General features: G+C 41.2%; 1 protein-coding gene across 3 annotated transcripts in view; it reads right to left on the bottom strand.

The window, feature by feature from the left end:
• Nucleotides 1-22,581, bottom strand: part of asic1b (acid-sensing (proton-gated) ion channel 1b) — an 856,126-nt gene that overhangs the window by 135,947 nt on the left and 697,598 nt on the right. The gene's annotated exons all lie outside the window — the stretch shown is intronic.

Raw genomic sequence — 22,581 nt, forward strand, 5'->3', positions numbered from 1 at the left:
GCTCTGGAGCAGGTTTTCATCCAGGATGTCTCTTTACATTGCAGCATTCATCTTTCCCTCAATCCTGACTAGTCTCCCAGTTCCTGCTGCTGAAAAATATCCCCACATCATGATGCTGCCACCACCTTGCTTCACTGTAGGGATGGTGCCTGGTTTCCTCCAAACATGACGCTTGGCATTCACACCAAAGAGTTGAATCTTTGCCTCATCAGACCAAAGAATTTTGTTTCTCATGATCTGAGAGTCCTTCAGGTGCCTTTTGGAAAACTCCCGGTGGGCTGCCATGTGCCTTTTACTAAGGAGTGGCTTCCATCTGTCCACTCTACCATACATGACTGGTGGATTGCTGCAGAGATGGTTGTCCTTCTGGAAGGTTCTCCTCTCTCCACAGAGGAATGTTGGAGCTCTGACAGAGTAACTGGGTTCTTGGTCACCTCCCTGACTAAAGGCCCCTTCACACATAGTGCAAAGTTTGGATGACGTTTGGACAAATACGGCGAAATAGCGCGAAACACTTCGAATTTACGCACCACGAAACATTGCATTGACAGGCAGGCGTGCACAATGCCAGCACAATGGTTTGTGCACGCAACGGTGTTTGTCGAGCAGGAACAGCAGCTCACACTGCTGCAGCTGATCGCATTGTGTTCCATGGGATGAGCTGTACCAAATTTCACTGCTGATTTGGAGGAAAATGAAATAAAAACCAGCTGTATAATTAGTGAATATCACTGGGTTGATATAAATAATACATAAAGGGGGACACAATACAGAACCCTGCGGTTAAACATCCCTGGTGAAAAAAACACCACTCACAAGATTTGAACCCACACCACCTGATTACCAGACAGTAACTCTACCACTGCACCACAATCACTGTCTCATAACAGGAGCGTGAAATGGCTCTAATCAACAAGCAGACAAATGTATTTTTTTTTAAAAAGAACAAAAGCGCTGTGATAACTGACCAAACAGTGTTTGCTATGGTGTATTTATGCTGATACATGGCTGAAAGTGGCGTATGTGTCGTACTGTTGGCCTGTCATATGGTCCTGCGGTGCCCTGCTCACTGTCCTGTCAGACAGATGTGACGTTCAGTTCACCTGCTGTGTGTCCACATAAGCTGATGCTCCAGTCCAGCTGGACCTGTCAGTGTGCGCACTCTCCAGCCTGTCGCAAGTGATATATATTTTTATGTTTTCAATGTGAGTACAGCAAGCACACATGCGTATGTCCATCAAAACACAATGCGTGTTCTGCAGCTCTGATGTCCAGGACCAGAGATGTCAACAACTACCACACCCCGTCCGCACACAGACCAAAGACGAGATGCGCCTCACCTGCAGGGGGCGCGGGAACCACACACATGCACGTGTTGGGGGGGGCTGGAGAGTGCACAACACACACACACACACACACACACACACACACACACACACACACACACACACACACACACACACACACACACACACGCGTTGTGGGGGAAGCCGACGGCACACCACATTTCAGCAATTCCACAGTTGTATGGAACTTAGACGAATTTCACAGCAAGTATGACAGTAGACAGTCCACAGTCTGCAGTCTCTTGTCATGCCAAGAGTGCGACTGGCCACACATTTTCTAAGTGCCATGCGAGCGGTGTTAGATGTTCATGCGTGTCACCTGGAATTTGGCCGACACTTGCCGCGAGAGGGTACGATGGGTTCGTACAGCGCACACTTTGTCAGCTGCTGGTGTGTGTAAATAGTTGTAGCAACAGGTGTACAGGGCGTTTGAGGCAGGGACAATTTCACACGGTTTGCACATGATTCCACTTAGTGGGCATGACGCAGTGTGAAAGGGGCCTAAGGCCCTTCTTCCCAATCACTCAGTTTAGATGGGTGGCCAGTTCTAGGAGGAGTCCTGGTGGATCGCATCTTCTTCCATTTATGGTTGATGGAGGCCACTGTGCTCATTGGGACCTTCAAAGCAGCAGAAATCTTTCTGTATCCTTCCCCAAATTTGTCCCTTGAGACAATCCTGTCTTTGAGGTCTACAGACAATTCCTTTGACTTCTTGCTTGGTTTGTGCTCTGACATGCACTGTCAACTGTGGGACCTTATATGTAGACAGGTGTGTGTCTTTCAAAATCATGTCCAATCAACTGAATTTACCCCAGGTGGTCTCAAATTAAGCTGTCGAAACATCTCAAGGATGATCAGTGTAAACAGGATGCACCTGAGCTCAATTTTAAGCTTCATGGCAAAGTCTGTGAATTCTTATGTACATGTGATTTTTTTAAATAAATTTGCGAAAATCTAAAAAACCTAAAAAGGGGAGGTGATGGTCTAGTGGTTAAGGTGGTTAAGATCATGGGTTCAAATCCCCACCTGACTGGAAAATTAGTAAGGACCCTTGGGCAAGGCCTTTAATCCCCTAGTTGCTCCCGGTGTGTAGTGAGCGCCTTGTATGGCAGCACCCTGACATCGGGGTGAACGTGAGGCATAATTGTAAAGCGCTTTGAGCGTCTGATGCAAATGGAAAAGCACTATATAAATGCAGTCCATTTACCATTTAAAAAACAAAACAAAATGAATGAATGAATAAAATTATTCAGCACACACAGTTCAAAACAACAACAAAAAACTTACAACAAAGAAAGAAAATGGATTAACAATGCATGCCTGAAAGGGTATAGGCAGAAGCAAAGCTTATTAATGCCTACCCCTTTACCCAAAAATAAAATTATGTAGTCCAAAACAAGTGGGAAGATTTAAAAAATCCATCTATTCCCACTTCAATCTCTTCAGCTTAAAGGACACAATCCGAATGCTACCGTACAAATTTACGTTTACAATTTGGCAACACACAAAACTCTTCAACAGATACATATCTCGAAAACATCATGTCTTCCTATTGATTTTTAAACTGATTAATATTTGGACATCGTGTGAGTTCCTCCATCAGGTTATTCCATATTTTAGGGCCACAAATGGAGACACAGAAACCTTTCCTGGTCGTCCGAGCTCCAGCAATTGTAAAATGATACAAGACCCGTAAATTATATTTTCCCTCTGGCTGTGAAAAACAAAACTTTTTTCACATTGTCATTATAGGGTATTGTGTGTAGAATTTTGAGAGAGAGAGAGAGAAAGAAAAAAAATTTTCATCCATTTTGGAATAAGCAGTCAATCTGCTCCCATCAGATCTCAGAAGCTAAGCAGTGCGAGAGGCCTGGTTAGTACTTGGATGGGAGACCTCTTTGGAACACCAGTGGCTGTTTGTGTTTCTCTAGGTTACGCTGGAGTTGCATCAGGAAGGTCATCCAGCGTAAAACGTGTGCCAAATGCCAATGTGGATCTGGCTGTATCCGCTGTGGCGACCCCGAACAAAAACGGGAGCAGCTGAATGGATGACAACATCCATTTTGGAATAAGACTGTAACATAACACAATTTGAAAAAAGTGAAGCGCTGTTAATTCTTTCCGGATGTACTGTACTGCTCATTGTAACAACCTAGCAGAAACCATAAAACAATGTCCAGACAATATTAAAAATATAGTGGTTATTGGACAAGACACCTCTGCACTGTCGAAATCCAACCAGTTATAAATGGATACCAGCCTTGGCTGGCTATGTAACTTGTGTCAGACTGCCACTCTCTCCTGGGGGAGTTAATACTGTGGAATTTTGGGATAAGCACCGACACCAGTGGTCCTCAGGTCTACTACAGAACTTCTTTCTTCTTACAACTTCTGCTCTTGTCAAAGGCTCAAGTACACGCACGCCCTCCTGCAGACCCTCCTGTTAAAACGTAAATATTGTTTATGATTGATAGAGGGGCTTTACTGAACATGTACAAATTGTACGTAAGACAACAGTGTCTTAATCCGCTTCAGCCCAGGCAAAATTATAATCTTTTTTTACACATTTTACAAACTTGATGTCTTGACAGACAAGGCTCCCATTTTGACTTAAATGAGAATCGGTCAGTAATTCACGCAGATATAGTTTGTCCACAATAGGTTCTGTGATGAATGATATGTGCACAACTTAAACATCGGTCTTATCAGACTGTTTCACCGTGCAGCAAAGTACAGAAGAGTTAGGAGGGAGAGGATTAATAATTAATGTAAATAGCAATAAATGTATAATTATATTTATATATGTATATACTTTGACTGGTACATATACCTATTAAACAATGGCAAATTATAGAAGAACACATTTCTCATGCGGTCGAGGGTATTTTAGCGTTGCGTTATATTCTTTAAATTGTGGCAATGCATTGATTGATTCTGCATTCATGTGCAAAGTTGTCACAAATTCATTATGAATTAGTCACTTATTCATTATGAATATGATTAAATGATCCTCTTTATTCAGCCCTGTACCATACCTGTAAAACACCACAGGAGTTTATTAATTATTAAAGGCATAAATCAAATGTATGAATTGAGAAAAACAGTGAGAGACACATAAACTCCCCCCCGCTCCCTCTTGTTGAAATGTCACTGTCTCTTGGATAAATAATTCACACCCAGACAGAATGAGACTGCCATCGGCTATCCTTCACACGACACTGTGACAAGGATACGCAAGCTGCTCCTTAAAGTTGCCAAGGAACCACTTTATCCCTCTTCATTGATTCCACGTTCAGCACAGAGGCGGCGAGTTATGACACTTAGAAAAACATGCGCTTCAGAAAGAGTTTCAGGGTTTTCATCAATCAACACAAGCGCAAATGGCCAAACAGCACAGCAAGCACATAAAGAAGAAGAAGAAAATACATTGTTTCCTAAAGAGATATTCATCATGATTTTGTAAATTAGTTGACATTTATTTTTTGGTGCATCTATTTTCCGTCACAGTGACGAAACACTTTCAATATAAGACTAATTCATTATTGGAAATTCGAGCCATCAGAAATGACAGACCCTCACATCTACAGAACAGTTTTTTGATTCTTGTGGGGAAAACACTCGTTTCAGACAGATTGATAGTGATTAACAACAGTGTCTACCTCAGGTTTGTTTATTTGTTTGGTTTTTTATTTTAGGATGGCACTCACCTTGCAATAGAAGCCAAAGTTTGAACTTTGAGTCTGTGTAAACTAGAATCCAGATTGAGCCATGTGTATGTCATCTTTTGATTTCCCACACTTCCCAAAATGTCTCTTAGCAGCCTTTCTACAGCAGAAGCGATTGCCACTTCCCGATCTGTATCGGAAACCTGATTTATTTTCCCACATTGTGTACCACAGCCAGTCATCTGTCTCCGTCTGACCTGATCTGGTGTGGGACTGGGATCCACAAGCACCCAAGCAATGTTGAAGAAAGTTCTAATTTTACAGTATGTGCAAGTTTAGAAGAAGCTGGAAGGCTGGACACACGTCAACCCCATCTCTTTAAATTTCTTTTTATCACAGCTGCATCAAAATGAACAGTTATCACTTTTAAAAGAAGTCATCATGACATCACATTTATGTCAACTTTGCAAATCCGCAGCTCCATTCTTAACGTTAGCAGCAGTTGGTCTACATTCCATTGAACAGCGCACGCTAGAATTTGCTCAGAGATTAGATTAGATCAAATTTTCTTAATCCCTTGGGAAGACTCCCTCAGGGATATTGAGGTTCCAGCAGCATTGGATAGCAGCACACAGGGTAAGAAGCACACAGAGTACCAAAGTAAAAAAAAACAAAAAACAATTTGCAACATATAAATACCACAAATACTGCCTGCTACTGGCCGTTACTCCTCTTCCCCCCAAGTGAGGAGTTGTACAGTCTGATGGCCTGAGGGACAAAGGAGTGATGCACACTATTGGAAATACTCTAAAAAACAAGTACTTTGTTTTCAGTAGTCTCTGTAGCTGTTTGTTTTGATTGGCATATACTTGCAGACTGTTTACAGATGTGCACAAATTAATGAAGGTATATTATCAAATGACCTCAAATAGCCAAATTCTGAATTGTTATGAATTCTATGCAACATGTCCTTCACCAGTCACCTAGGTCATGGCACAGTGTTGCAGTGGTAGATACATAATAGGAGTCTCACAGGTTGGTGCCCGACAATGCTTTTCTTCACTGCTGTTTTTATTTTCAGACATTCATTCCTTGCAAGAGACATGCTGTGCTGGTCCCGGAGCTAACAAAAAACCTGGAACAGAGAGTGATGTGCACAAAACAAATCCCCAGATTCACAACAAGATCATCAGTGAAACCAAATGAAGGCTTCTTCTTACCAAGCTTCCACTAAGAAGAAAAATACTCTCTGAGCAATTCTGCAAACAAACAAATACAGGAAAATCCTCCTCAGTGCATAGAACAACAGCTAATAGTGTAAATTTGGCTCATAAGTACCACTTAGGGAGAGAGAACACATGATTACTATATTTTTCTGAAAGCTATGTATCGCTACAGTTTATTGCAGCATGACCGCAATCAACATTGTGTAGCTTCTTCATTTAGCATCCTTTCAAAGTGACTCAAAATTTTACATATATGACAGAATAACATTTTTGCTTTAAAACACATATACCAAGGCTAAATAGAACACTACATATTATTGTGAAAACATGCTAAATATCATATTTGATGTTCAATTTAATGCACACACACACACACACACACACACACACACACACACACACACACACACACACACACACACACACACACACACACACACACACACAAAAAAACAATAACTATAACCCTCTGGGGTCCGAGGGCATTTTTTGGACAGTTCACTCGCCTAGCATAAATGTTTTATTATTACTGTTAACAGCTCTCCCTGCATCCCACAATCAGGTTTTATGTCTCTTTTTTTCAGGCCAACCTGTGCTTTCATAATATATATGTTTTTGGTATGTTTTATAAGTGTAATAAAGGTTTACAATCAAAAATAGGCAAGGAAAAAATAAAGTGAAAAATAATTTTCCACACATTTATTCAAAACACACAGCAAACTATAATAAACAACTCTTTTGACACTTTCTAAAGGTAATTTGAGGTCTTGAGTGAAAGACTGTACAACAAAAAGGTTCAAACAATAAACACAAATGCATATTTTGAACAATATATACAAAATGGTCTCTGCGTTTTGTTGTCCATTGATATGGTAAACAGTGCTTTACACAGAGAAAGCAACAGAGTTATCCAGTAACATTCACATGCAAACTAGTGGAGCAATCCTGATAGTTACACACTCTTTGTTTGAGCACATGAGATTGTCATCAGAGGCTCTTCGTGTGCTCCGTGTGCTTCACTGATCGCTGTGCATAATGGCGCAGGGCACACTGAGTATGTACTAATAGTATGTACTCGTTGGAGCACCCAGGGGCTATCAAATGGGCCAACTAGTAACATATCACTCCTGAAAATGATCTTTGGCTTTTCACGTGAGGGAACTCTGCCCTATGATTGGATTTTGGAAAACTATGTGACGGTGAACCAATTCCGACTGGACACTCACATTGCGCATGTCATCGCACATCTTCTATGAGGAGTACAAAGATAGCCGATGGCTGGCTTGAAAGTCAGCGGAGTTAACTTTTAAGCAAAAAAAAAAAAAGGATGTTTCTATCTCATATCATTCAAACGTTATTTATAATTTAGTAAAGCTTGGTCTTAGCTGTCATATACGACAGCATTGGCCCCAGAGGGTTAAATCCAATATAGCTACCAATATCCAAGATGGTGACTAAAAATATACAAGGATCAGCTGAAAAGTTCTGTTTCCAGTGCAAATATTTCAATAACAAGCAAGATATCGAAGTGAAACTGACAACAACAGGGTTGGCGTCTACGTGAGGAAAGTAAAGATGAGTCTGGAAAAATAATGACACTGCCTCATAAATAGGGCAGTGCAGTCTCATTTGAACCCGAGTGATATTGCGGGATTTGACCACTTCTAGGGACAGTCTGAAGTTGCGTAATATAAACAACATAACTTCACATGGAAAAATGGTGTAGTGTTCTGATTTCAGCTGCAATCACCGAAACAGTCACGAAAAGTGTAGTTTTTTTGTTTCCCAGTGGACAAGGGAAGACAAGACAAGTGGGAGAGGTTGTGTCGGTAAGTTTTAGCCAGAGTAGCTGTGTTCTCTTGCCTGCAAAACCCCTTCAACACGTTTGAGCTCCGGGTCATAAAGAAACCGCAACACATGTCCACTTTCCACTGCATCGTCACTTTTTCTTTGCATTTTCACTTTGTTTGCCAAGAAATTTGTCCAAAAAAACCTAGATAAAGTGCCATGTTTGTATCATATTTGAACCCTTTAGCACCCACCCTCAAACGAGACTGTGCTGCCCAATTACATTCCAGGTTTTAAGCAGATATGCGATTCACGTGAGTATCTTGCTTGTAATTGAAATAATTGTGTATGAGGCACAACTTTTCAGCCGACCATCCTACTGTATATATCCTTCTAATGTGTCCCCAAGAGGACACCTTGTACGGTCTTAAATACCATGTATGCTGAGTGCTTGTCGTTTCTGTTTCAGCCAAATGTAAATTAGACAATTGTGGAGATGACAAAAACATTTATTTTGACATTTTCCACATTTGAGGAAATGATTATTTCTAATCTGACAGTATCTGAAATAAAATAATTATTTAATTCAGAACAAAGTTTATAGAGTCTTTTTTCCCCTTCATAATACACGGCTACACTTAGCTGGTCAATAGATGGTCAGTTTGCAAGGCTGCAAAATCAAGAATGCTACACTTTATTATCACTTACTGAGGCGTTGCTGGGCCAGTAGCATACATTTACAGTGAGGAAAATAAGTATTTGAACACCCTGTTATTTTGCAAGTTCTCACACTTAGAATTCATGGAGGGGTCTGAAATTTTCATCTTAGGTGCATGTCCACTGTGAGAGACATAATCTAAAATAAAAAAAAATCCAGAAATCACAATGTATGATTTTTTTAATATTGTATTTGTATGTTACTGCTGCAAATAAGCATTTGAACACCTGTGAAAATCAATGTTAATATTTGGTACAGTAGCCTTTGTTTGCAGCTCCCTCCAAAGATTTTCTATTGAGTTCAGGTCTGGAGACTGGCCAGGCCACTCCAGGACCTTGAAATGCGTCTTCCAGAGCCCCTCCTTAGTTGCCCTGGCTGTGTGTTTGGGGTCATTGTCATGCTGGAAGACCCAGCCATGACCCATCTTCAATGATCTTACTGAGGGGAGGTTGTTTGCCAAATTCTCGCAATACATGACCCCATCCATCCTCCCTTCAATAGCGTGCAGTCGTCCTGTTCCCTTTGCAGAAGAGCACCCCCAGAGTATGATGTTTCCACCCCCATGCTTCACAGTTGGGATGGTTTTCTTGGGGTTGTTCTCATCCTCTAAACATGGTAAGTGGAGTTAATTCCAAAAAGCTCTATTCTGGTCTCACCTGACCACATGACCTTCTCCCATGCCTCCTCTGGATCATCCAGATGGTCACTGGTGAGCTTCAAACGGGCCTGGACATGTGCTGGCTTGAGCAGGGGGACCTTACTGCCCTGCAGGATTTTAAACCATGACAGCATCATGTGTTACTAATGTAATCTTTGTGACTGTGGTCCCAGCTCTCTTCAGGTCATTGACCAGGTCCTCCTGTGTAGTTCTGAGCTTTCTCAGAATCATCCTTACCCCACAAAGTGAGATCTTGCATGGAATCCCAGACCGAGGGACATTGACAGTCATCTTGTGTTTCTTCCACTTTCTAATAAATAATCATAACAGTTGTTGTCTTCTACCAAGCTGCTTACCTGTTGTCCTGTAGTCCATCCCAGCCTTGTGCAGGTCTACAGTTTGTCCCTGATGTCCTTAGACAGCTCTTTTGTCTTGGCTATGGTGGACAGGTTGGAGTGTGATTGATTGAGTGTGTGAACAGGTGTCTTTTGTACAGGTAACACGTTCAAACAGGTGCAATTAATACAGGTAAGAGTGCAGAATAAGAGGGCTTCTTAAAGAAAAATTAACAGGTCTGTGTGAGCCAGAATTGTTGCTGGTTGGCAGGGGATCAAATACTTATTTGCAGCAGTAACATACAAATAAATTATTAAGAAATCATACATTGTGATTTCTGGATTTTTTTTTTTTAGATTATGTCTCTCACAGTGAACATGCACCTAAGATGAAAATTTCAGACCCCTCCATGATTTCTAAGTGGGAGAACATGCAAAACCTTTGGGTGTTCAAATACTTATTATAAACTCATGATGTCATAGCGCACAGCCCAAGAACTGTCCTCAGACGATAACATGAAAAGGTGAGAAGTGTGTGTTGGTCCCAATATGGATATTCCGGATGATTTTATCATCGATAGTCCGACAATGAACAGTAGCCAAAGCAGCCAGCTTGATGAGGGAGAGCAGCGCAGTACCAGCCAACACAACAAAATTAAAGTGAGACAACTTTTATGTACATGTTTGCTGGGTGTCGTGCGTTTTGAAATTACATTAAATATTGTTCATGTAATTCCACCTGTTGTGTATCTCAGTAAGTGATAATAATGCAAATAACAAGCAGTTGTCGTGCGGTATGCATTTTCAGAGGCCCGACGTCCATGTCCAGTCGCCCGCAGTCTTCAGTCTTTTGTTCATGGTAATGAGTCATTCACATCGTCAGGAGAGTCGTCAGGGGATGCGTCCGTCCCATCATTAGGAGGGACAGCTTCCCTGTCATTAGGAGGGTGCTAACTAGAGCACAATAGGTGCTAATTAGATCTATTGTTTAGTCACTAGTCTATAGCAGTCTGCCTCTCGGTAGGAGGGGTCTGGTTAGGTTTAATACTCCAGCTTTTGTGGCTTGTGTTTATTCTTCTCTACAAGAGTCAAGACAGATGTCAGAGTTGTAATCTGTAAAAAGCAACTCAGTTAACTAAACACAAAGAATGATCACGCCAGAGACTGAATTTCATTTCCTGATCAGGGAGAGCAACATGACCCCTCGTCACTGTCCGTCAGTCAGCTCTGAAGGGCCCGCCCACTCTGCTCCTGAATTTATTGCACACAGACATATTACAAAACAATATACAAGGCACAGCTGCGTTTCTTCAGTCAATTCATACTTGTATCACTTCGCACCTGGAAGACGCCCTGCAGTCTTGCTCAGACAGATAGTAATTGTTCTTCAAATTGAGACATTACAGCGCCAGCCTTGAACTAGTGTACAGGCTGTGTTATTCTCTGCTCAAGGCCGAAATATTAATCTGTGTTAAACATAGCTCTAGCAAAACAGTCTGCACATTCGTTAAGCAAAAGGACAAATGTTACTTTTCTCATGGGAGCAGTTGTAATGATTACTTCAACAGTTCAGTGTATATTTCTGCTTTGACAATGAGTGATTATTTAGAAGAATAATGGTGCATGAACTCTTACACATGCAATGTATATATGGAAAATAGAGAACAGAATCAAAAACAAGATCAAAGGCAGTTCATCAAAGTAAAGGCATTAACAATCAAAGTAAAGACATTAATATTTGATAATAATATTGCTAATATATAGAAAACCCTGTCAACAGAAGTCAGACGACCAGAGCAAGAATTTTAGCAGAGGAAGCTTCTGCGATTTGAAGCGAAACGTCCTCGCGTCATGCAACCCAGTCCAGTCGAAGATTCAAGCTTCTCTACTATGGAAACCACCTGGACACACGAGAGCCTTCACAGAAACTATAAGGCATTCATAAAAATATAGTCATAATTATGACCCCTCCTAGTCTATACACTATAAACCTTGTCTTAATTCTCAGGCTTTCTGCACAGGAAGTTTATAAGGCAGATTCATCTTTTCATAGATTTTAAGTTACACTTCTCTCTTAGACTTAAATTGGGTGAAAAGCTACAGTTGTAAATCAATACAGTACAATGCACAGGATGTTCTAAGACGGGGTTGTAACCGAAATCAATGCCCGAGCCATGGCGGTAAGGACAGGCCTGTCTGATGAGAATTAAGCATGTTGCTGTTAAATCACGGATGAAGAAGGATGGGACAGCACACGTGGGGTGGGGGGGGATTGATTGATTGATGTGGTTACTGGACCAAATTTATAGTGTTAGGAGAGAGTCCCTGCAACATGTGGCCACTGCACAAGTCAATACATCCCGAAACCTACTGTGTGAAGACAAGCTAGCCTTCCCTCTCCACACCTCACTGCTCAAGTGTGACCGAATCTATCGGTCTGACTCACACAACAGCTTGTCACGCCCCCCCAAGGCAAGGCGGGACAGCATCCATTAATTATGCACTAGGAGCACATATCCTCCCCAAAACAGAGACCTCTGTGTAATATTTATCTCTGAAATAGGATGCTTTTCCTTGGATACCCTTAAGAAAAAAAAAAGTCTGCAAAATCATGGAGCAAAGACGCTGGCTGGAAAAAATGTGCTCGACAGTGAGAATGTTTTGGGATTTGAGATGCAGTATTTAGTATGCAGTTTGATGACACAGAATGCTAAAGAGCCAAGCTTTTTCAAAGCTTTTTTGTCAGAACATGTAAAAACTCTCAGTTGTGTTGCCTACATTGGAAAGGAACCATTTCCCAGCATCAAATAGGGTTTTATACGCCAGAAAAAAGAAGAAAAAAAAATCCTGTTAATTGAAAACAAATTTGTGCAATGAGGTGGGAGAGAGAGGAACACCAGCTTTCATATTGTTCTCAGCACAGTGATGGAGTGCAGTCAATGAAGCAGTGGTTTACCAATGAGGTCGTTGCTAACTGCTCTCCATCACAATGTCAGAGAGTGCAGCAAAGTGTTACTAAATGAATCAAAAGTCTTCACAAGAGGCAGATTGGTCTCTTGTGAAGTCAGGATTGTACAGCATCAATCCAACCAGTGATGATCGACAGGGAAGGACTAATTTTTTTAGACTATATGGCAAAAACAGAGGTCTGCTGGTTCTTACAATCATCTCAAAAGAAATGATTCTACTTTTACTGTTGGATTGTGTAGAATTCACACTCACTCACAAAAACCATGAAAGTGAGTGCTGGAGAAAAGAAAGAATCTATGTTCCCCAGTCAGGGGCATAAACATAGCATTTATGGCTTGTCTTCCAAGTGGCACAGGTGAGAAATAAGACGAAAGATACTGTTAGATGTATTTGTGTGTTCAATTGTGGTTTTCTTTATTTGTTTTCTGTACTTGTTTTGGTATTAAAGTAGTTATCTTAGGATTGTATTCTTATTTTTCACTCTTATTCTTACTTTCATTTGGTCCCTGTTGGTATGTGCATGTCAAACCGGATTTAACCAGTTTTTTACCATTTAGGACAAAGACAGGTTACATTATAAATCATATATGTTCCGTTACTGCGTGGGTCCTGGGCAGGGGGTTGGACCTTCTTTGAATGTCCACGGGGCCAATAAGGAAAGGATTTTGCAAAATAAGGTCGGCCTATGTCACGCCTATGAAATGTTTATAAAAACTGTTTGTGTCCATTGTTCGGGATTATACGAAGTCTGTTAGAAAAGTATCCGACCTTTTTATTTTTTTCAAAAACTATATGGATTTGAATCATGTGCGCTTGCATCAGACAAGCTTGAACCTTCGTGCGCATGCGTGAGTTTTTTTCACGCCTGTCGGTTGCGTCATTCGCCTGTGGGCAGGCTTTGAGTGAGCACTGGTCCACCCCCCTCGTCGGATTTTTATTGTTTAGGAATGGCGGAGCGACTGCCGCTTTGTTCCATGAAAATTTTTTCAGAAACTCTGCCAGACAGCCAGATGGAAACCATTTGGAAGATTCAGATGGCTTTCGGTGAAGATTCTATCGGTTTCACATGGATTAAGGACCATTAAAACTGGATTAAAAACGGCCCATGGCGGCGGAGGGCACACTGCGCCCTAAGCGGCCATCGACAGGCTGGAACGAGCAGATCACTTCCAAATTTAAGGCTCTGTTGATGCAGGACGTCGTGTGACTAGTAGAGAAGTTTCAGAAGAGGTCGGGATCAGCACTTTATCGGCACATTCCACTGTTAAAGGAGATTTTGTAATGAAAGACGTGCGGACGGATTTGTGTGGACTCGTGTGGTGGCTTTATGGCTGCTCTTAGGGTGCTGCTGTGCTGGAAGCTATGTAGTAAACAAGAGCTTCCAGTAGGGAGCAGGATGTTCGAAGATAAAAGTGTGGCCTCATTGTTTGGGTCTGTTGTCATTTTTAATACTGCTAGAAACCAATGTGGCATTAAAACTCAAATTCAGTTTATTAGTAGTTGCAAATGTACCAGAGACAGTATTGGAATTTATTGGTTATCTGTAACTTCCAATACATTTTTGGGTGGCTTATCATTTTATCTTTATCAAAGATAACTTTTCAGTTATCTTATTATCGGTTATCAAAGTAAATTTTTTGGTTATCTGTGCCCACCACTGGTAATATGTACATGTGTGGGGTAGGTATTTGGTTGAACCCTCATGTGGTTGATGTAAACTGGGATACACAGTGGAAAAATTGGAGATTGCCATTATATTTATTTAGAGGATGTGGCCAACAGTGACCATAAAACGTCGGTAGCCTTCGAACAAATGCAACTATTGGTAATTTTTTTAAAGTAGGTCAAGGTCACCGGCCTTCGAACCCATGCTAAGTACTCCTCCAAGGCATGTACCCACCAAATATGAAGTTTTTGCAAGTAACAGGTGCCGAGGTACATTGCGGCGAACAAATTTCTGGTGAAGGATTTGACAGTTGTGACCATTGGTGACCTTGAAAAGTAGGTCAAGGCCATCAACCTTCGAACCCATGCAAAGTACTCCTCCAAGGCATGTACCTATCAAATATGAAGTTTCTGTGAGCAATAGGTGCTGAGCTACATTGCGGCAAAGGATTTGGCAGTTGTGACCATTGCTAACCTTGGAAAGTAGTTCAAGGTGACCAGCCTTCAAACCCATGCAAAGTACTCCTCCAAAGCATGTACCCACCAAATATGAAGGTTCTGTGAGCAATGGATGCCGAGCAATGTTGTGGCAAAGGATTTGACAGTTGTGACCATTGGTGACCCTGAAACGTAGGTCAAGGTCTCCGGTCTACGAACCCATGCGAAGTACTCCTCCAAGGCAAATACCCACCAAATATGAAGTTTCTGTGAGCAAAAGGTGCCGAGCTACGTTGTGACAAAGGATATGACAGTTGTGACCATTGGTGACCTTGAAAAGTAGGTCAAGGCCATCAACCTTCGAACCCATGCAAAGTACTCCTCCAAGGCATGTACCTATCAAATATGAAGTTTCTGTGAGCAATAGGTGCTGAGCTACATTGCGGCAAAGGATTTGGCAGTTGTGACCATTGCTAACCTAGTGGTGACCTTGAAAAGTAGGTCAAGGTCACTGGCCTCCGAACCCATGCGAAGTACTCCTCCAAGGCATGTACCCACCAAATATGAAGTTTCTACGAGCAATAGGTGCCGAGGTACGTTGCGGCAAACGAATTTCAGCCGGACAGACAGACAAAGAGATGGACAGACGGACAGACAACCCGGATGCTATATGCCCCGACTTGCGGTGCAAGCACATAAAAAGTCTTTAGACAAGTCAGGGGATAGCAACATGAACTTTTCTGAGTCACTGAAAATGTCTTGGACTTCATTTATTTCAATCATTAAGCTGAATTTCAATGAATGGGGAACGTACTGCATCTAAAACCAGCCAATGCCAAATCACCTCAAAGGTGTAATTAATTCATGATTATGACCATAGTCAAAGAGGATCAGAGTTTGAGTGAGACCCTGGGATGCTAAAGGAGTTCCTGCCACCACACTCTGCATTCTTGAATCTCACTCAGTACTGTAATTATTATTTTTTTCCTGGAGGTAGAAGGTATATTCCCATAGAACGCAAGATAAAATGGCATTACTTGCTACAAAGAAGGCCCTGTGTGACGATATCATATGAAAAGCATGCAGGGGTTGGTTTAGGCACACACAAAACATTCCTTCTTTGCTGTATTGCACGAGAAAATACAAGATGTGAAGTAAACCAAGATCTGTGGACAAACAGGGAGACGTGACAGGATGTTCTATAACTCAATTTAATTTACATTTATTTACTGTAGCACTATTACTTATTATATAAATGTGGTGTTGTTCTGTCAAATGGGCATATTTGTTTGATATTTTGTTTCCACATTACACTATGTTTATTTACCCTGTAAGTAAAGTACTGAGAAGCACAAGAGACGGCGAGAGACATGTCTAGAAACTGGAGAGAGGGGGTAGGGGTGAAAGTCAGAACTTTGAATGTTGGCAGTGTGACTGGTAAAGGAAGAGAGCTGGTTAATATGATGGAGAAGGGAAAGGTGGACATATTGTTTGGACAAGAGACCAAGTGGAAGGGTTGTAAGGTGAGGGGCATTGGAGCTGGCTTCAAACTGGTCCATCACAGTGTGGATCAGAGAAGAAATAGGGTAGTGACAATCATGACGTATCTGTGAGTATGAAGCTAGTAATTGAAGGAGTAACGATGAATGTCATCAGTGCATATGTACCTCAAGTGGGGTGTAATATGGAGAAGACTTATCTCATGAGTTAGATAAGGTGGTTGACAATCAACTCAAGGACGAAAGAGTGGTGACTGGAGAAGAATTACCAAATATGTATTGGTGAAAGCAACAGAGGTAATGAGAAGATGATGCTAGGAAAGGTATCAAGGAGAGGAATTTGGAAGGACAGATGGTGGGGTATTTTGCAGAAAGGTTGGAAATGGATGTGGAATGTTGTCTTGAAAAGAAGGGGAGCACAGGTAGAACAGTTTGGAGGCAAAGCGACATGTATGTAAATATGAGGTATGCGGGCTATACAGGGAGAAGGATGCTGAGGATGGAGGTGGTGGGTAGATGAAGAAGATGAAGGAAAAAACTGCTTCACAGATTCTCACCAAATTTACACCACAGACAGATATTAGGGCATGGAAGACTTAATTTTGGAGGTGACCTGGATCCAAATTCTGGATCAAGATTTCACTTTATATACCTTTTGAAGGATTATATCAAAACTATTTCAAGGATTCTCACCAAATTTGCACCACAGACAGATATTAGGCCATGGAAGACTCCACTGAATTTTGGAGGTCATCCAGATTCGGCTCTAGATCCAGATGCTGGATCAAGATTCACTTTATATAGGCTTTGAAGGATTATGTCTAAACTGGTTCATGGATTCTCACCAAATTTTCACCACACATAGATATTAGGGCATGGAAGACTTAATTTTGGAGGTGATCTGGATTTCGATTCTGGATCAAGATTTCATTGTATATAGGCTTTGAACAATTACTTCAAAACTACTTCAGAGATTCTCACCAAATTTGCACCACAGATAGATATTAGGGCATGGAAGACTTAATTTTGGAGGTGATCTGGCTCAGGATTCTGGATCAAGCTTTCACTTTATATAGACAATGAAGGATTACATCAAAACTACTTCACAGATTCTCACCAGCTTAATAACAGAAGAGATTTCTACACATCAGATCACACTTCAGATTATTGAGCCGTTTACCGGAGGGGGAGGTTTCTGTCCTCTGTGTATTTGACAGGTGGACTGTCCCAGTCAAAATCCTCACCCGACACTGTCCCCGGAGCAGGACACACCCAGTGGGACCAGATCACACTAGAAGCAGAGTTGCTTGGATCACCTCCTCAGGCTGGAGTGACCGCCGCAAAAAAAAAAAAAAAAAAAAAATCATTTTTGCGGTGATAGGGTTTGCAATCAAGACTTCCTGCAATAAACTGAAAAAAAAAAAATCTATCATATCTATCATGAATGATAGATATGATAAATATATCGTATAGCAGACGTACACACTGATATATGAGAAGCGAAATGAAGTTTCTCGTATTTACAGAAAGCGTGCAATAATTATTTAAACAAAATTGGGCAGGTGCATAAATTTGGGCACCTTTGTCACCTTTGACAAAAACTCCTGTAACAGTGGAATGTGCTGTTCATTTCCAAAGTATACGCTTTGTTGATCCGGGATGTCGTCTGACTACCACAGAAATGGCATAAGAGTTTGACATCAGCACTTTTTCAGCATGAAAAGACGTGCAGAGGAATTCGCGCGTCGGGACAGAGGCGCAGGGCACAGAACAAAAAGCAATGCCGTGATGAAGCCTCACAGGACATGTTGTGGCATGTCCAGCTCGTCCACAATTTCTCGGATAGTCACAGGACTGAAAAGCCACCGAAAGCCGTCTGAATTTTCCGAATGGTGCATAGGGCTTGTCCTGTGAGACCAACATGGAGGTGCTTTCGTCCCGCGCCATGAGCGGCTCTGTGGCGAATTTCTCCACTCCTCTTTCCATTACAAAAACTCCTGTAACAGTGGAATGTGCCGAAAAACTGCTATGTCCAGCTGTCTTGCCATTTCTCTGGTAGTCAAATGACATCCCGGATCAACAAAGCATTCACTTTGGAAATGATCTGGTCGTTTGAGCCTGTCGATCGCCGCTCGGTGCGTGGCACGCCATCCGCCGCTGTGGGCCGTCTTTAATCCAGTTGTAATTGTCCTTAATCTGTGTGATCCCTATAAGATCTTCACCGAAAGCCATCTGAATTTTCCAAATGGTTTCCACTTGGCTGTCTCTCAGACTCTCTGAAAAAATTTTGATGAAGCAAAGCGGCAGTCGATCAGCCAATTTCCTGACAATGAAAATCCAACGAGGGGGCTGGACCACTCCTCCTACAAGGCGTGCTCACAGGTGAATGACGCAACCGACAGGCGTGAAAAAGTCACACATGTGCACGAAGGTTCAAGCTTGGCTGATGCAATCACACATGATTCAAATCCATATAGTTTTTGCAAAAAATAAAAAGGTCCGTTACTTTTCTAACAGACCTCGTACATTTAGCACTAATTATTGGAACATGCAATTGGTTTGCTAAGCTCACTGACGAATGACCTCCTTATACAGGTGAATCCAATCATGAGAAAGGGTATTTATGGTGACCATTTACAAATGTTTCGCCTCTTTGCATCTCTTCTAATGAGTGGCAACATGGGAGCCTCTAAACAACTCTCAAATGACCTGAAAACAAAGATTGTTCAACATCATGGCTTAGGGGAAGGATACAAAAAGCTATCTCAGAGATTTCAGCTGTCAGTTTCCACAGTGAGGAACATAGTGAGGAAATGGAAGACCACAGCCACAGTACTAATTAAGGCCCGAAGTGGCAGGCCAAGAAAAATCTCAGAAAAGATGAAGTGAAGGATGGTAAGAACAGTCATAGTCAACCCACAGACATACTCCAAAGACCTACTAGATGATCTTGCTGCAGATAGTGTCTCTGTGCATCGTTCAACTATACAGTGCACTTTGCACACGGATAATGTGTAACGCAGAGGAAGCCTTTTCTGTGTACATGCCACAAACAGAGTCACTTGAGGTATGCTAAAGCACATTTGGACAAGCCAGCTTCATTTTGGAATGAGGTGCTGTGAACTGAAAAAACTAAAATTGAGTTATTTGGACAAAACAAAGGGGCGATATGCATGGCTGAAAAAGAACACCCCATTCCAATAAAAACGCTTGCTACCTACAGTAAAATTTGGAGGTGGTTCCATCATGCTGTGGGGCTGTGTGGCCAGTGCAGGTCCTGGGAATCTTGTTAAAGTTGAGGGTCACATGGATTCCAGTCAATGTCTGCAGATTCTTGAGAACAGTGTTCATGAATCAGTGACAAAGTTGAAGTTGCACCGGGGCTGGATCTTTCAGCAAGACCATGACCCTAAACACTGCTCAAAATCTACTACATTCATGCAGAGGAACAAGTACAATGTTCTGGAATGGTCATTTCAGTCCCCAGACCTGAATATTATTGAAAATCTGTGGTGTGATTTTAAGCGGGTTGTCCATAACAATATAACCATGACCCTTAAATAGAGTAAGCAGGTATAGGAAATGAATGGATGATAGATAAGAATAGAACAGAGATACTGCAAAACCTAAAACCCAGTTATGAATGATACACGAGTGGAAACGAAAGGGGTTCACAACAGTAATATGATGACATTGTGAGCGAGTGAGCGAGCGAGCATGAGAGAGAAAGTTAATTGAACTACTGAGTTGCATTATCAAGCAACAATGCATATCAGTGTGCATTGTCTGACAGCATAAGTTCTAAGGAAATTAATCATGGGTAGTCAGATGATATCTAAAGTAATCATGCCAAACCTATATATTTTGAACAGGCAATTACTAACTCGTCAAACTTTTACTGATATTACTAATGGCATAAAATGCATTCAGCTGATAAACAGCATCAAAGTAATGTGTGGCTCTGAGGGCCAGAGGGAGGGGGGGAAGGCAAACTAATGCTAACGGTCGCCTCACTGATTCCAACCCAACGACATGCAATTCTGAATGACTGCATTCGTTAAAACTGAAACTTTTTAGGAGCCCTCTCTGAGCCCCTTCAAATTATTCTTAATTCAATTTATTGACATTACTTCAAATGATAACATAAGTTGCCTCAATGCTCTATACACGAGTAAGGTCTAGAGTCTAGACCTAGTGAGGTCTAAACCTATGAGATCGAGACTCTACTAAAGGCCTATACCCTTAGACTAGACCTTAGAGACCTTAGAGTAGATCTTAGAGTCTAGACTTTAGAGTAGCTCTTAGAGTTTAGACCTTAGGGTAGATCTTAGAGTCAGACTTTACTTGTGGTAAGGTGTAGGCCCTATAGACAATCACAGCTGATTCATGTTTCTGATACAGATCTCGTTTGTCCAGCACGCCTGCTCCAGCACCGTATGCCACATAGCTCCCTACAAAGCTTTTATCAGTGGTTCTCAAATTTTTCCTTTCATGTCCCCTTTTAAACAAGCAAAGTGGGCCAGCAGCCACAGACCTCCATTATCAGGGGTCATTTGTACAATCACTCTGATAAATGGCTGCATGGGGCGATGGGATGATTCCACATCTTCATGTACATCACTGCATCAGTGTGTAACTGTATACGAGGTCTATTAGAAAAGCATGGCGCACAGCAACGCTGTGATGAAGCCTCACGGGACATGTTCTGGCATGTCCAGGCACATCCACAATTTCTCGGATAATCACTCGATGGAAAAAACACAGACAGCTGTCTTAACTTGGCTTTCTATACTCAATATCACCTACATGTGAAGTTTCAGATCACCAACAGTTGTCTTTCTTGATTTATTGGAGATGAAAGATTCTTTGACTGACTGACTCACTCACATTTTGGTCCTATAAGTTCTGAAACAAACCCCCCCTTACTAAAATATTTCATCATAAGTAATGCAATGACAAGGTGCCACTTTGTTCAGCAAACCACATTGTCAAAAACATTTTGAGGCCAAATCATTGATATTTTCAGCAAAGTTAATCCAGATAACTTTTCATGATTGTATTCACTGAGACAAAATGTACCACTCAGCCAAATATGACACTTGGCTGTTCACTAGCAGTCATTATGACACATCACCATAGCAACATTACATAAAGCTAGCATGCTAGCAACATCGTAAAATACATCAACCCAAATTCTCCTGTTTTCTTCCATTTTACTGAATACAACATTAATCCCCTTTGGTATTTCCGTGCATATGTGGAAGTAAAATGAACGACAGAAAAACAAACACATGTAGCAAATACACGAGTTTCTCCAAACAGGAAAAAATAGCGATATACACTTACACTGATCTTCAGTTGTGTTGCATGGATGCTCCTCGTACCAATTTTTTAATCTGTATTATTGGTGCAATGTGCAAATTTATATTCCAACACTGACCTCAAACTGGATCTTAATGCCAAATACATCATGCTGAGTATACACACTAGTATTTTATACAGAAATTATGATATATTCAGCCTCCATTTTGACATGGAATGGACAGTACTCAATTAACAGAAGAAGACAGCATCTTCCACCATTATAACGTCTATTTTTGGTCCAAATCTTAGATTTTTAGCATCTTTTGATTTGATTAACTCGCTATTTTCGCAAAATTGTTTCTTGAATTAAAATTCACCACTGCACCAAATGAAAACTGAACTTCATATTATTATTATTATTATTATTATTATTATTATTATTAGCGATGCCCCCCAGGAGGGAAGCACACACAGAGAGGCCATGTAGCTATTATTGTGAGGATTATTAAAAAATCCCGAGCACATACATGATTTCGTGAGCTGTCTTCTTGTGAACATGCAGTCGGGAATACTTTCTTCAGATCGTACATATTCACAAAAACAAAATTTTTACTCTGTAGAGTGAAATAAGCCATCATGGTGCTAAATCCAGTAGTTCAACTCTAATAGAATGTAATTTTACTATGAAATAGTTGATTTCACTCTATGACAGCGTTTATAGGACTATAACTCTATTTGGAGTTGGACCAAATGCTGTCTGGGCAGATTTTTTTTTTTTCTGTGGAAAAATTTACTGAGCATACAATATTGATTTAAATGCAACATTGCACCAAGAAGTGCAACTTGAATGGCCAAAATTACTGTATTTCTTATACTTAAATTTATTAGTTCCTCTCAGAGTATATGTTGAGGTTTTACCCATACACTTTGAGAAAAACTTAATACATTACAACAATTTTTTACAATTCA

This window comes from Thalassophryne amazonica, chromosome 3, assembly GCF_902500255.1.
Source record: "Thalassophryne amazonica chromosome 3, fThaAma1.1, whole genome shotgun sequence".
NCBI classification, from domain to species: Eukaryota; Metazoa; Chordata; class Actinopteri; order Batrachoidiformes; family Batrachoididae; genus Thalassophryne; species Thalassophryne amazonica.